This window comes from Thalassophryne amazonica, chromosome 8 (assembly GCF_902500255.1).
Source record: "Thalassophryne amazonica chromosome 8, fThaAma1.1, whole genome shotgun sequence".
Classification (NCBI taxonomy): domain Eukaryota; kingdom Metazoa; phylum Chordata; class Actinopteri; order Batrachoidiformes; family Batrachoididae; genus Thalassophryne; species Thalassophryne amazonica.
This window is the reverse complement of record NC_047110.1, coordinates 48212349-48226879: the sequence shown is the minus strand read 5'-3', so window position 1 is coordinate 48226879 and position 14531 is coordinate 48212349. Positions and strand designations below refer to the sequence as shown.

At 43.6% G+C, this 14531-nt stretch overlaps 1 long non-coding RNA gene across 1 annotated transcript; it reads left to right on the top strand.

Moving 5' to 3' along the window:
- The first annotated feature begins 2953 nt into the window (after nucleotides 1-2953).
- Nucleotides 2954-13376, top strand: LOC117515082. Its single transcript, XR_004562040.1, has 3 exons — nucleotides 2954-2965; nucleotides 9073-9079; nucleotides 13257-13376. It is a non-coding gene; the product is annotated as an uncharacterized LOC117515082 (long non-coding RNA).
- The last annotated feature ends 1155 nt before the right edge of the window (nucleotides 13377-14531 follow it).

Sequence of the window (14531 nt, the reverse complement as noted above, 5' to 3'; positions counted from 1 at the left end):
TTTAAGCATAATCTTAAAAGTAGAGAGGGTGTCTGTCTCCCTGATCCGATTTGGGAGCTGGTTCCAGAGGAGAGGAGCCTGAAAGCTGAAGGCTCTGCCTCCCATTCTACGCTTAAAAACCCTAGGAACTACAAGTAAGCCTGCAGTCTGAGAGCGAAGCGCTCTATTGGGGTACTATGAGGTCCCTAAGATAAGATGGGACCTGATTATTCAAAACCTTATAAGTAAGAAGAAGAATTTTAAATTCTATTCTAGAATTAACAGGAAGCCAATGAAGAGAGGCCAATATGGGTGAAATATGCTCTCTCCTTCTAGTCCCTGTCAGTACTCTAGCTGCAGCATTTTGAATTAACTGAAGGCTTTTCAGGGAACTTTTAGGACAACCTGATAATAATGAATTACAATAGTTCAGCCTAGAGGAAATAAATGCATGAATTAGTTTTTCAGCATCACTCTGAGACAAGACCTTTCTAATTTTAGAGATATTGCGCAAATGCAAAAAAGCAGTCCTACATATTTGCTTAATATGCGCATTGAAGGACATATCCTGATCAAAAATGACTCCAAGATTTCTCACAGTATTACTAGAGGTCAGGGTAATGCCATCCAGAGTAAGGATCTGGTTAGACACCATGTTTCTAAGATTTGTGGGGCCAAGTACAATAACTTCAGTTTTATCTGAATTTAAAAGCAGGAAATTAGAGGTCATCCATGTCTTTATGTCTGTAAGACATTCCTGCAGTTTAACTAATTGGTGTGTGTCCTCTGGCTTCATGGATAGATAAAGCTGGGTATCATCTGTGTAACAATGAAAATTTAAGCAATGCTGTCTAATAATACTGCCTAAGGGAAGCATGTATAAAGTGAATAAAATTGGTCCTAGCACAGAACCTTGTGGAACTCCATAATTAACCTTAGTCTGTGAAGAAGATTCCCCATTTACATGAACAAATTGTAATCTATTAGATAAATATGATTCAAACCACCACAGCGCAGTGCCTTTAATACCTATGGCATGCTCTAGTCTCTGTAATAAAATTTTATGGTCAACAGTATCAAAAGCAGCACTGAGGTCTAACAGAACAAGCACAGAGATGAGTCCACTGTCTGAGGCCATAAGATCATTTGTAACCTTCACTAATGCTGTTTCTGTACTATGATGAATTCTAAAACCTGACTGAAACTCTTCAAATAGACTGTTGGGTATTTTCTCCTCCAAACATTCTTAAAACCTTTGATAAGACAAACAGAGTCAAGAAACACCAGTGAGACAGAAAGTCAAATTAATCACGCGCGGAGTGCAGCCAGGCTGTACACCAAGGCTACACTAAAGTCTGGCCTGTGCTCCCGCTCTTTTTTTTAGAGAAGCCCTCATTACATCATAAAACTTGTCCTAAGGGTGGGGGAAGGATGACGCAAGACAAGTTTCTTCCCGTAACCTAAACACATACGTCAATAAGTGCAGCTGTAAGGAAAAACAGTTTCTTTCTTTTACTCTTATCGTCGAAGGTCAGCACATCCCGTTCCTCTGCAGATGATCAGTTAGCTGTTTTACAACTACCCTTTCAAGAATTTTTGAGAGAAAAGGAAGGTTGGAGATTGGCCTATAATTAGCTAAGATAGCTGGGTCAAGTGATGGCTTTTTAAGTAATGGTTTAATTACTGCCACCTTAAAAGCCTGTGGTACATAGCCACACTGAAAGCAGTCAAAGATAACGATATGTCTTTGGGATGGTTATGAGTAATTTTTTCTCTAATAGTTAAAATTTTATTAGCAAAGAAAGTCATGAAGTCATTACTAGTTAAAGTTAAAGGAATACTCGGCTCAATAGAGCTCTGACTCTTTGTCAGCCTGGCTACAGTGCTGAAAAGAAACCTGGAGTTGTTCTTATTTTCTTCAATTAGTGATGAGTAGTAAGATGTCCTAGCTTTACGGAGGGCTTTTTTATAGAGCAACAGACTCTTTTTCCAGGCTAAGTGAAGATCTTCTAAATTAGTGAGACGCCATTTCCTCTCCAACTTACGGGTTATCTGCTTTATTCCTTACTTTCCAGTAAGGAATGGTGTCAAAGTCTGCGCTTAAATCCAGCAACACTGAATGTGTATCCACAGGCAGTAATCTCCAACCTTGACTGATTCCACATGTGCTTCAAACTCTTACAATTACATCTGAGGGCTTGCAGATCATAGGACATATATTTTTTGCAAGCAACACCTTCTGATCTTAACAGATACAACAAAATTCAACAGATCTTGCCACAATGAACTCAGTTTGTCACTAAAGCTCTTTACAGAGCAATCCTGATCAAAGAGTGAACCAGAAACCTCCCTTAGGGCCCCTTCATGCATAACACGATTGAAGCTGACTAGCACATGGAGGAATTGCATACCAGTCAAGAAAAATCAAAGCTGCCTCCAACGCTTCATACACCTGTCACTACAACCATTCGTGCACACAAGCGGACAAAAGACCAGTGCACTGTGAGAGCCCATTCGATTCCTCTCGTGGCAGGTGTTGGCGAAATTCCAGGTGACACACACGAACATCTAATACTGTTCGTACTTAGCACTTAGCACTTAGGTATTGTGTGGCCATTCGCGCTGTTAGCACAAAAACAATGAGCAGGCGACCACTTTTAAGCAGGCTGTGAAATTTGTCTAAGTGCCCCCACGACTGTGGTGTTGCTAAGTACATATGTGGCCTGCCAGAGTGTTGCCTCCCCCACAGCACACGTGTGCATGTGTTTCGCGTGGCCCCCGCTCCCCCCAAGACGTGACGTGCATGTGTTTTGCGCGCTCTCCCCCCACTCCCCCCGTAGGTGAGGCGCCTCTCATCTGATCACAGAGTGACACCTTGGTCTGTGCGCTGAATGGACAGGGGGTGTGTCTGGCTGCCAACAGCTGACATCTCTGGTCCTGGATATCACAGCTGCAGAACATGTACCATTGACTGGACCTTACAAATGTCCACTGTGCTTGCTGTACTCAAGTGGAAATACATAAAAACATATATCGCTTTTGTGACAGGCTGGAGAGCATGCACAGCGCACCCATTGTCAGGCTGTCCCAGATGAAACAGATTAACAGTTCATGTGGACACGCAGCAGCCGATCTGAATGTCACATCTGTCTGACAGGACATGCGTGTTGGGCCGGACACGCATGTCCTGTGCATGATGCGCTGCCGAACTATATGACTATGGCAAGCCAACAGTATGACAAATATGCCACTTTCAGTCACGTATCAGCAGAAAAACACTGTAACAAACACTGTTTGGTCAGTTATCATGGTGCTTTTTTCTCTTTTTAAAAAAATACATTTATCTCCTTGTTGATTTTAGCCATTTTACACTCCTATTATAAGACAGTAATTGTAGTGCAGTGGTAAAGTTTCTGTCTGGTAATCAGAGCTTTTATAAATTGTAGGTTTGAATCCCATGAGTGACATTTATTTTTTTTGTGTGTGGTGCAACACATCCCAGGTGCTTGCACTGTATTCGTGCAAATGCATAATGGTTTGTGGTTCCCCATTTCTTGTTTGGTTCATGGATTTTCTTCTGGTTTCTGCGTCTTTTGTGTTATGTGTAACACACTCGTAAAGAAATAAAAAACAACAAAAAAAAAAAACCCCTCTTAATTCTCTGCATTCATTATATTGTGCCGTAAACTGAAATAATAAGTTTCACAAGAACATGATCAGCCAAGGCAGATGTGACAGGAAGGATACAACAGTGGAAACATCTACATCTGAATCAAAATTAAGTCATAGTGTTTCCACTGCTGAGAGAGTTGACCCTGGACAAACTGGACAAAGATATCAATTACCTCCAGACAGACTACATTTAAAGGATCATCTGTCTTATTAATATGTATGTGAAAGTTGACACAATTAGAAGCTTTTCAGCATGTAACATACTAACAGGTCTAAAATGAAAGAAATTAATTCATACAGCAATCCCACATATAGCTTAGGAGGCCTTTACAATACATCCAATCTAAGTATGTTCATCAGCCTTAATATTGCCCCTTTCAACATAATTAAAAGAGGATAAACTAAAACATAAAATTAAACTAAGTAAACTAAGAAATCTAAAAACCAAATTTTAGTATAGATACATTTTCATTCCCTCCCATGTGTTAGAAAATGTATGTGAAATATTCTGATCATCATATCTGTAACACCATGAGCAGATGGACTGCGCTGCTGCCCTATGACGAGCGTACACCATCAAACCTTTTAGGAGGAATGATGTGCTAAACCATTACAATATAAATAAAATAGAAAATCACCTTTGGAGCAGCTCCAGATGCATCTCACAGCGTTGGGTGAACAACAGCCAGGCTGCAGCCTATGATAAAATCCCTGTCATCCTGGGAGTGCCATGAGATGGTTACATCAGCCATCAGCCTTGTCCACCATGAAATATATATCCCATATGACGTGCCATCCAGGGACGCCCGCCGCATGACAGTGCACGTAACATGCATCCTCAAAGTCCAGACATTACATCATCGAAGGCATTAACTGACTGGTAGGACACACGTGAACCACAGTGTGATCATCTCATGAACCTAATATCCTGGAGAGGGGAATAGCATGAAGTTGTATCATCTGATGGCTCCCCATCTAGTGCATGAGCTTATATCATCTGATGACCCCGCTGCACGTGTGTGAGATCATATCATCTAAACTCTGTGCTCTGCTGTCCAGACAGACAGCGGGATGCCCCACTGTCTGCTACAGAGCTGCTTTCCTAGAGAGAGTGAGAGAGAGAGAGAGAGAGAGAGAGAGAGAGAGAGAGAGAGAGAGAGAGAGAGAGAGAGAGAGAAACAGAAACAGAGTGCGAAGAGGTAGGTGGTGTGTGTGGCTGCTGTTCAATGCTTTACTGTCAGGACCTGCCTTATCTCCCCTCTGGCTTATGTATGTTATCCAATATTTGTACTGATATATGTCGTCCAGGGTCCCCTGATTATGGGTTTGTCAGGATGTGTGTTTCTGCCTGGTTTTGTTTTCATGGTTTTGCCACATTTCTGTTTCTCTTTTTAGGGTTACTCTCTGGCTGGGGTCTTTTTCATGCTTGGGTTTATCTGTCCCTGTCTCTCTTGTCTGTCCCTCCTGTTTCTTGGTGGTGGGCGTTTCCCTCATTCTGGTGCATTCCACCGCACACCTGCTCCCAATCTGCACCTCATTACCTGGGTGTATTTTAGCTCCTCATTTTGCCCTGCTTCCTTGCCAGATTGATGTGCTCTATGCCTTCCTCTCCAGCTCTGTATCCATTGTTTCTCAACCTGCTTGCCACCCATGTTTTTGACCCCCTTCCTGTACTCTCGACCACGTGCTTGCCTGATGCTCTTGCTTTTGTTTATCTTGTTGGACTGCCTACCTGTGTACCAGACCCCATTTTCCATCCAAGTAAACTGCTTTTACTTACAGAGCCTTGTGTCTGAGTCTTGCATTTGCATCCTGCCACAACCGTTTACCAGTCGTGATAGGGTTTACTGTGATACACCCTGGACTGTTGGCCGCAGCAGTAATAATGGTTGTAGGTGTGCATGTCGGTGCCCTGATGGCTGTAATACTCTAAACACACACAGTTACTTGCAATCGTCAGAGGACCCTGGTTTACATGTTCACATTTCACAGGTTGGATACCATTCCATTCAACATCCAGCAGAAAGACGCCGCAGGTATTCAAAAGATAGTGGACCACAGTGCTCGCTCTGCCATGCCCCTCCCCTTGCTTGCCTTCCACTCAGACTTCGGGTGGCGATCGGACCGCACTCACATGGCATTCGAGTGCATTCTTGATATTCTTACTGCATTGTGACAGCATTCTGGGCATTTGTACTGTTTTCCAACTACATATGAACTGCATTCGTAAGGATACGCACAGGATGTGTACGAATCAGTCGAGGTGGGATCCACCTACATTCTAAGTAGTCAAATGGCATTTGTACATGGCTGTCTGAATGTCTGTCCCTCCCAACTTCGCCTCAAAGTTTGGAGTTTTTCCCTCCATTCAACCTGTTCTGACTTCATTTGTGCTCATTTCTGCCAAGTGTGACAGGGCTCTTAGTGTTGTTGTTGTGGGTACTTCCATTGCATTGTGGAATTTAGCAAAGTGTTGTTTAGTACACTGTTTTTATGCATGTTGTCTGAATTTGCAACAGATGCATTAGCAAATTAAATTGTTACAGTGGGGAAAATAAGTATTTGATCCCCTGTCAGTTTTGCAGGTTTTCCCACCTACAAAGAATGGAGAGGTCTGTAATTTTTATCGTAGGTACAACTCAACTGTGAGAGACAGAATCTAAAAAAAAAAAAAAAAAAAATCCAGTAAATCACATTGTATGATTTTTAAATAATTAATTTGCATTTTATTGCATAAAATAAGTATTTGACCCCCTAGAAAAACAGAGCTTAACAACTGGTACAGAAACATCTCTCTGCCATTACAGAGGTCAGATGTTTCCTGTAGTTCTTGACCAAGTTTTCACACACTGCAACAGGGATTTTGGTCCACTCCTCCATACAGATCTTCTCCAAATCTTTCAGGTTTGGAGTTTCAGCTCCCTCCAAAGATTTTCTATTGAGTTCAGGTCTGGGGACTGGCCAGGCCACTCCAGGACCTTGAAATGCTTCTTACTGTCCCCTCCTTAGTTTCCCTGGCTGTGTGTTTGGGGTCATTGTCATGCTGGAAGACCCAGCCATGACCCATCTTCAATACTCTTACTGAGGGAAGGAGGTTGTTTGCCAAAATCTCGCAATACATGACCCCATCCATCCTCCCTTCAATACGGTGCAGCTGTCCTGTCCCCTTTGCAGAAGAGCACCCCCAGAGTATGATGATTCTACCCCCATGCTTCACGGTTGGGATGGTTTTCTTGGGGTTGTTCTCATTCTCTAAACATGGTAAGTGGAGTTGATTCCAAAAAGCTCTATTTTGGTCTCATCTGACCACATGACCTTCTCCCATGCCTCCTCTGGATCATCCAAATGGTCACTGGTGAACTTGAAATGGGCCTGGACATGTGCTGGCTTGAGCAGGGGGACCTTGCTGCCCTGCAGCATTTTAATCCATGACAGCATCATGTGTTACTAATGTAATCTTTGTGACTGTGGTCCCAGCTCTCTTCAGGTCATTGACCAGGTCCTTCTGTGTAGTTCTGAGCTTTCTCAGAATCATCCTTACCCCACAAAGTGAGATCTTGCATGGAATCCCAGACCAAGGGAGATTGACAGTCATCTTGTGTTTCTTCCACTTTCCAATAAATAATCATAACAGTTGTTGTCTTCTACCAAGCTGCTTGCCTGTTGTCCTGTAGTCCATCACAGCCTTGTGCAGGTCTACAGTTTTGTCCCTGCTGTCCTTAGACAGCTCTTTGGTCTTGGCTATGGTGGACAGGTTGGAGTGTGATTGATTGAGTGTGTGAACAGGTGTCTTTTATACAGGTAACAAGTTCAAACAGGTGTTTCTGTGTAGGCTCGCGGTTGTCCAGGTGGTTTCCATAGTAGAGAAGCTTGAATCTTCGACTGGACTGGGTTGCTTGACACGAGGACTTTCCCTTCAAATCGCAGAAGCTTCCTCAGCTAAAATTCTTGCTCTGGTAGTCTGACTTCTATCTTGACTCTTGTAGAGAAGAATAAACAGAAGCCACAAAAGCTGGAGTTTTAGACCTAACCAGACCCCTCCTACCGAGAGGCAGACTGCTATAGGCTAGTGACTAAACAATAGCTCTAATTAGCACCTATTGTGCTCTAGTTAGTACCCTCCTAATGACAGGACAGCTGTCCCTCCTAATGATGGGACGGACGCCTCTCCTGACAGCTCCCCTGACGACTCTCCTGATGATGTGAATGACTCATTACCATGAACAAAAGACTGAAACTGCTTTGACCCGAGTACCCCATTGTAAACAGGGGACAAAGCGTGTCTCAGACCCCCTCCCCGGTTAAGGCTGTGTTTCAACTGTTTCACATCGAATGCCTCCTTGACCCCTCTCTCAAACCATTTCTTCTCTCTGGCTAAGATTTTAACTTCCTTGTCCTCAAACGTGTGGTTAGTGTCTTTAAGGTGGAGGTGAACTGCAGACTGAGGTCCACTGGCACCATCTCTGCGGTGCTGGTATAGCCTTTTGTGTAAAGGTTGCTTAGTCTCACCTATGTAGTGTTCGTTACAGTTTTCCTGACATCTGATAGAATACACTACATTGCTCTGTTTGTAACTAGGGATCCTGTCCTTAGGGTGAACTAATTTGTGTCTCAAGGTGTTAACCGGTTTAAAGTAAACTGGGATTTTGTGCTGTCTGAAGATCCTCTGTAGTTTTCCCCTACTCCTGCTAAATAAGGGAGAGACACTCCTCTTCTTCTTGTCTCAGTCTCCTGTCTATTTGGTCTCTTTGTTCTCTGGGACTTCTGCACTTTGTCCAGGGACCATCGTGGGTACCCACATACTGTGAGGGCTTTCTGGACAAGTTGTTGTTCTTTAGCCCTTCTCTCTGCAGTTGTGGGCACCTGTAGGGCTCTGTGTTGAAGAGTCCTGATCACCCCGAGCTTGTGTTCAAGGGGGAGGTTTGAGCAAAAGAGAAGATATTGGTCAGTGTGAGTGGGTTTTCTGTAAACCCCTGTCTGGAGCTGCCTGTTCTCTCCAATCGTAACATCACAGTTCAAGAAGGCTAAATGGTTGTTTCTGGCATCCTCAAGTGTGAACTTGATATTGGAGTCCACCAAGTTGATGTGTTCTGTAAAGTCCTCAACCTCCTGTTGCTTGATTTCAACCCATGTGTCATTGACATATCTGAACCAGTGACTGGGAGGGATGCCCGCGAAAGACGTCAAGGCTGTCTTCTCCACTCGCTCCATGTACAGATTGGCCACAATGGGGGATACCGGAGACCCCATCGCACAATCATGGATCTGCCTGTAGTAATTCCCCCTAAACAGGAAATACGTGGTGTTAAGACAGATCTCAAAGAGTTGGCAGATGTGGTCTGGTGTGAGTTTGGTCCTTTCAAGTAGAGACACATCCTCCAGCAGTCTCTGCCTCACAGCTGAGACGGCTTCAGCGGTGAGGATGCAGGTGAACAACGATGTCACATCAAATGACACCATAGTTTCATCTGCCTCCAGCTGCAGGTCCTTGATCTTGTTTTCAAAATCTTGTGTGTTCTCCACATGGTGGTCTGAGTTACCCGCTAGAGGAGCCAAAATCCACTTGAGGTGCTTGGCCAAATTGTACATGATGGAATCTGTGCTACATACAATAGGCCTGAGTGGCACGTCCTGTTTGTGGATTTTGGGCAGTCCATAGATGCATGGAGTGGCGTCCCCAGGGTACAGTCTGTAGTATGCCTGCCTGTCGATGAGTCCCTCTTTCTCCAGGTTTTGGAGGTAGCTAATGATTTTCTTCTTATAGCCGCTCATGGGGTCTCTCTTCAGACGTTCGTATGTATTGGAGTCACTGAGCAAGTTGTTGATCTTGGCCTCGTAGTCCGATGTGTTCAGGACCACCATGCATCTGCCTTTATCCGCTGGCAGGATAAGGATGCTTTGGTCCTTCTGCAGTGCTGACAAAGCTTTCCGTTCTTCTCCTGTGATGTTGGACGGAGGAGGCTTAGCACTGTTCAGCACTGCTGTGACTCTTAGTCGGAGGTCCCCAGCTTCTGACTCTGACAAACTGTTATGTTTAATGGCTGACTCTACTGCAGTGATGTAATCTACTGTCGGTATATGTTTAGGGGTCACTGAGAAATTTAGTCCTTTAGCGAGCACATCCTTTTCTGTCTGTGTAAGAACCCTGTCAGAGAGATTCTTTACCCAATTTTCCCTGTTGTCACTAATTTGTCTGGGTGTATCTTTAAAACTACTCCCACTGAAAGTAGGCTATGCCTTTTCTGCACTAACAGGTTGTGAAACTTCCTGATTTCCTGCCGCTCCTTACTTTTTAAATGCTCAGCCATTAGAATTTTAAACATGTGCAATTATACAGGTAAAGAGTGGAGAATAAGAGGGCTTCTTAAAGAAAAATTAACAGGTCTGTGAGAGCCAGAATTCTTGCTGGCTGGTAGGGGTCAAATACTTATTTTATGCAATAAAATGCAAATTAATTATTTAAAAATCATACAATGTGATTTTCTGGATTTTGTTTTTAGATTCTGTCTCTCACAGTTGAAGTGTACCTACGATAAAAATTACAGACCTCTCCACTCTTTGTAGGTGGGAAAACCTGCAAAACTGACAGGGGATCAAATACTTATTTTCCCCACTCTACATGTGCTGTAGGTTATGTCTGTTATCTTTATGTTTGCAAGTATTTTTTTTTTATTTGCAAGATGGTTTTTGATGCAACAATGTTGTTAAATTGATCTCAGTGGGGTTTTTTGTATTTGATAGTGTTGTCTCAATTTGGAAGTGTTGTGGCCCATGTTGGCCACTGTAGGTTCTTCCTTGGTCCCTATGAAACACTCATATGACAAAGAAACATATAAAAGAACAGCAAAAGAAAATATAACCTTGACAGAGGTGACAACACGGCTACAAACTAGGATTCGGGGAGTTCAATTTTGCACTTAAAAATTTTGAAGGTGTAGCCTTTAAATAATAAACACAGAGACAACCGTAGCCTAGGTTCAGATACCTGAGGTGATGGTAAGGTTAATAATATAAAAGCTACATCAGCTCATACACACGAAATTATGACAGCCAACTAAAACAGCCAGAATCTCGCAAGACAAGAAGTCACATTTCAAAACGCTGGATGATTTTCTTTTTAAGACAGTTTTTCATAAGAATGACACATTTTTGGAAGCATTTGGTTTCATGTTTCAAGCAGTCTTGTTTCTTTTTCCCACATTCATTTTGGGACTGCAATGTTTCAGAGGTGAACAATTTTAGGGTTCAGTATCCTGGCCGTTAACACTTCAACAGACAACAACAGCTGAGGATAAAATCTGCCACTTACTGTACAACCCTGACCTCCTACTTATAAATTGTATATTTGAAGATGGGTGTAAACTCAAAATCCACCTGAGCCACACGCAGGGCTTAATTTGAGGGGGAGCAAGCCGGAGCGCGCTCCGGAAACTCGGACGCGCGCTCCGGAACCTCTGACGTTGGCTCCGCCAGCTATTTATAATGGATCCGTGATCCGCCACCTCTCTTGACTAACAAAATATTTTAAAAAATCACCGCGATTGCTCTCACTGCCAATCACACCGCCGCCCTCCTGTCTGGTTTGCGGAATTGCGCCAAATCTGGCAACAGGTCCAGAGGCTATGCTCGCTGTTTTGATCCGGATGTTGACCGTAGCCGCAGAGCTCCGTGGCCACCGAGAGAGGACTTGGATTCTTTGCAGGTCCCGCATCCGTACCTCCGGAGGCAGTGAGCGAAGGGAGAGCCACGCATTGTGTTCTGCGTGTGTCTGTTTATAATCTTCTCGCACAGAAGAAAAAAGAGAGTGTTTACACAAGAGAGAAAAGTGAGAAAATGTTAATGCCTGTTTGAGAACAGTGTGTAGTGAGGGGTTTTACAGCCTTAAAGCATCTATAATAAGTGTAAAAAAATAGCGCTACTTCGCGGATTTAATGCTGCGTTCACACCGGGCGCGATCAGACGCTACAAATTTGCGGGGGTCGCGTGGCGACGGACGCACCTCCTTCACCCGGTGTGTCGCTCTGCTTGGGTGGACTTTCGCTGCGAAAATTCACCCCGGTGCGTCATCAAATAGGAGGAGCTTCCATTCTGCTCTGCGTCAAGTCATCATGACGGACCACACGGAGCGAGTTGTTGTGAAAAGCTCCCAATACAGAGAGTATCATTATTTGCTGCAGGAGCTGCGTCTGGATGATGGCCGCTTTCAGCGGTCCTTCCGCCTCTGCGGGACCCAGTTTGAGGACCAACTGTCCCGTTCACGCACGCACATGTAAACAATAAAAAAAAAGAAACTCCGCTGCTTGCTGCAGCTTGCTCCTCCCCAAAAAAACTCTGTCATAATTGTGTTTAGAAACCAGTCACCATTTGCTTTATTATACATCTGTGTAGTTAATTAATAAAATATTCTCCACACAGACGATTCGCTCGCGCGCTCACATAAAATAAAAAAGAAAAGAAAAGAAAGAACGAAACTCCGCGGCTTGCTGTGAGGCTGCTCATCCCTCTTTCCCAAAAAAACTCATAATAATTGTCATAATTGTCTTTAGAAACCAGTCACCATTTGCTTTATTATACATCTGTGTAGTTAATAAGTAAAATAATCTCCATGGATGATTCCCTCGCGCGCGCATGTAAAATAAAAATAAAAACTCCGCTCTAGCTGCTGTGCTGCTGCTGCTCGCTCCAAAAACTCTCTCATAATTGTGAAATAAAGGACAAAAGAGACATAAGTCTTGCTCACAGGCTGCTACCAGATACAGGACATGTTCACATCTTCAGTCAAACTCCAGATATCTCCACGTCACTACATATTCAGTCCCTGATTGGTCATCGCGGCGTGACGAGACAAAAAAATTCAGATTTTTCAACTTGGGGAGGAGGGCAACACGATGTGACACGACGCAATATCGCGCCACAAACGCGCAAAACGCTCAAAATCGCTTCACTCGCGTCGCTTCACTCGCTTTGCGCTGCGCGGTTTGGCGCCAAAACGCATCCTTACATAGGGATTACATGGCAACCTGTGGCTGCAGTCGCTCGCGTCGCGCCCGGATAAACGAGGGACCACTGTACATTAGTCAGGGGGCCAAAACTGACATTGTAACTGATGCGGACATCTCAGGGTACACGCTGACAACCTATAAAATATTATTATTTGAACCCTAGTGATGTAATCTAGACTGGTTGTCAGCTTGGAAAATGAGATTTTGTCCATTTTATGATTATATCTTTAAAAGTGGCAAAATCGGAATTTATCCCTAAATGTTTCCTTCTCTTCTTAACCCCTACTGTACTCTTGAACATACTTCCAATATAATCCATCTTATGTGCAAATATAACCTTTGATTAAAATTAATAATAAGCATACCAAAGGAGTATTGCACCACAGGGGCACTGTTTTGTTACCACATCTGTGCTATGAGGCCTGAAGAAAGAGATTCAATGGAGATCATCGCAGAAGGTGTTTTCACAAGAATTCATTGATTAGTTTCACTCATTTCTAATTGTCTACAACAAGAACAACATCTCACTCATTTCCAATTGTGTACAACAACAAACCAGATCCCACCACGAAATGTCAGAAAAGGTTAAAAAAATGTTAAAAGAGTGGGAAACAAATTGTTAAAGAGTTCGTGACAAAATGGTTGAGCGCAATGAGTGTTGACTTTCACAGTAGCCTCACCAAGAGAAACCCCAATACATTCTCAGATTTGTACTACAGCAAAGATAAGAAACATGAAAAGTCCAAGTGTGTGAAGCCTGACAGGGATATTTTTCATCGCATAATTGTATCCATGGACAGCGGTAGAGAGGTCAACATTGATGAGCTCCTTCAAAAAGAACTGTGTGCAGTACCCCTCTCACTTGCCACAGCAGATCTGTTGCTCAGACCAACCAGCAAAGCTGACCTTGCCACCATACTACAAGCTGGTGCAATGGCGACAGACCTCACTCCATCTCCTGTGAGCATGTGTACTATAATTGATGGGATGGCCCTGGTGAGAGCATTAGGAAAACTTCCTGATGCATCAACATTTGGAGAGTACGCTGACATTTTCATGCATAAAGTCACTGGTCATCTACATGGTGGGATCACAAGAGTTGACCTAGTGTTTGATCAATACAAACAAAACTCAATAAAGAATGGAGCTAGAGCAAAACGCAGCACAACACAACGAAAGATTTGGACCATTGTCAGAAGGGATGTGAAGGTACCCGCTGACTGGAATACCTTTATTGACCTGGACGAAAACAAAGCCAGCCTGACCCATTTCCTGTCAGAGGAGCTCGAAAGGCAAATTCATCAGTATGGTTGGGAAATTGTGATCAGTAGGGGATTTCCTGACCCTGAAAAAGTGGCATCTACAGCTGACTTTGATGTTTCCCAACTGCAGGCTGTTCATGAGGAAGCGGATACACGCATTCTGCTACATGCAGTTGATGCAACAGTCAAGGGGTTTCAGCGGCTCATCATTCAGTGCAGAGACACAGATGTTCTGGTGTTGCTGCTTGTCTTTGTGCAACATTTGAGTCCTGAGGTTTGGATGAAGGCAGGAACAGCCAAGAAATCCCGCTTCATCAAAGTGCATGACATCAAATTACCACATAATATTAGTAATGGTTTATTGGCATTTCATGCCATCACCGGATGTGATACAACTAGCCAGTTCACTGGTATTGGAAAAAGGACTGCATGGAAATGTTCCAGCAGTATCCTCATCTTCTTCAAAACTTTGGTGAGGAAGAAATGCCAAGTCCAGACACTCTACGGATGGCTGAACAATTTGTATGCAAATTGTACTTGTATGACCCAAAATCAAGCAGTGAATCAATCCATGAGGTTCGATGTGCCCTGTTTCAGAAGGTGAAAGCCAATGTGG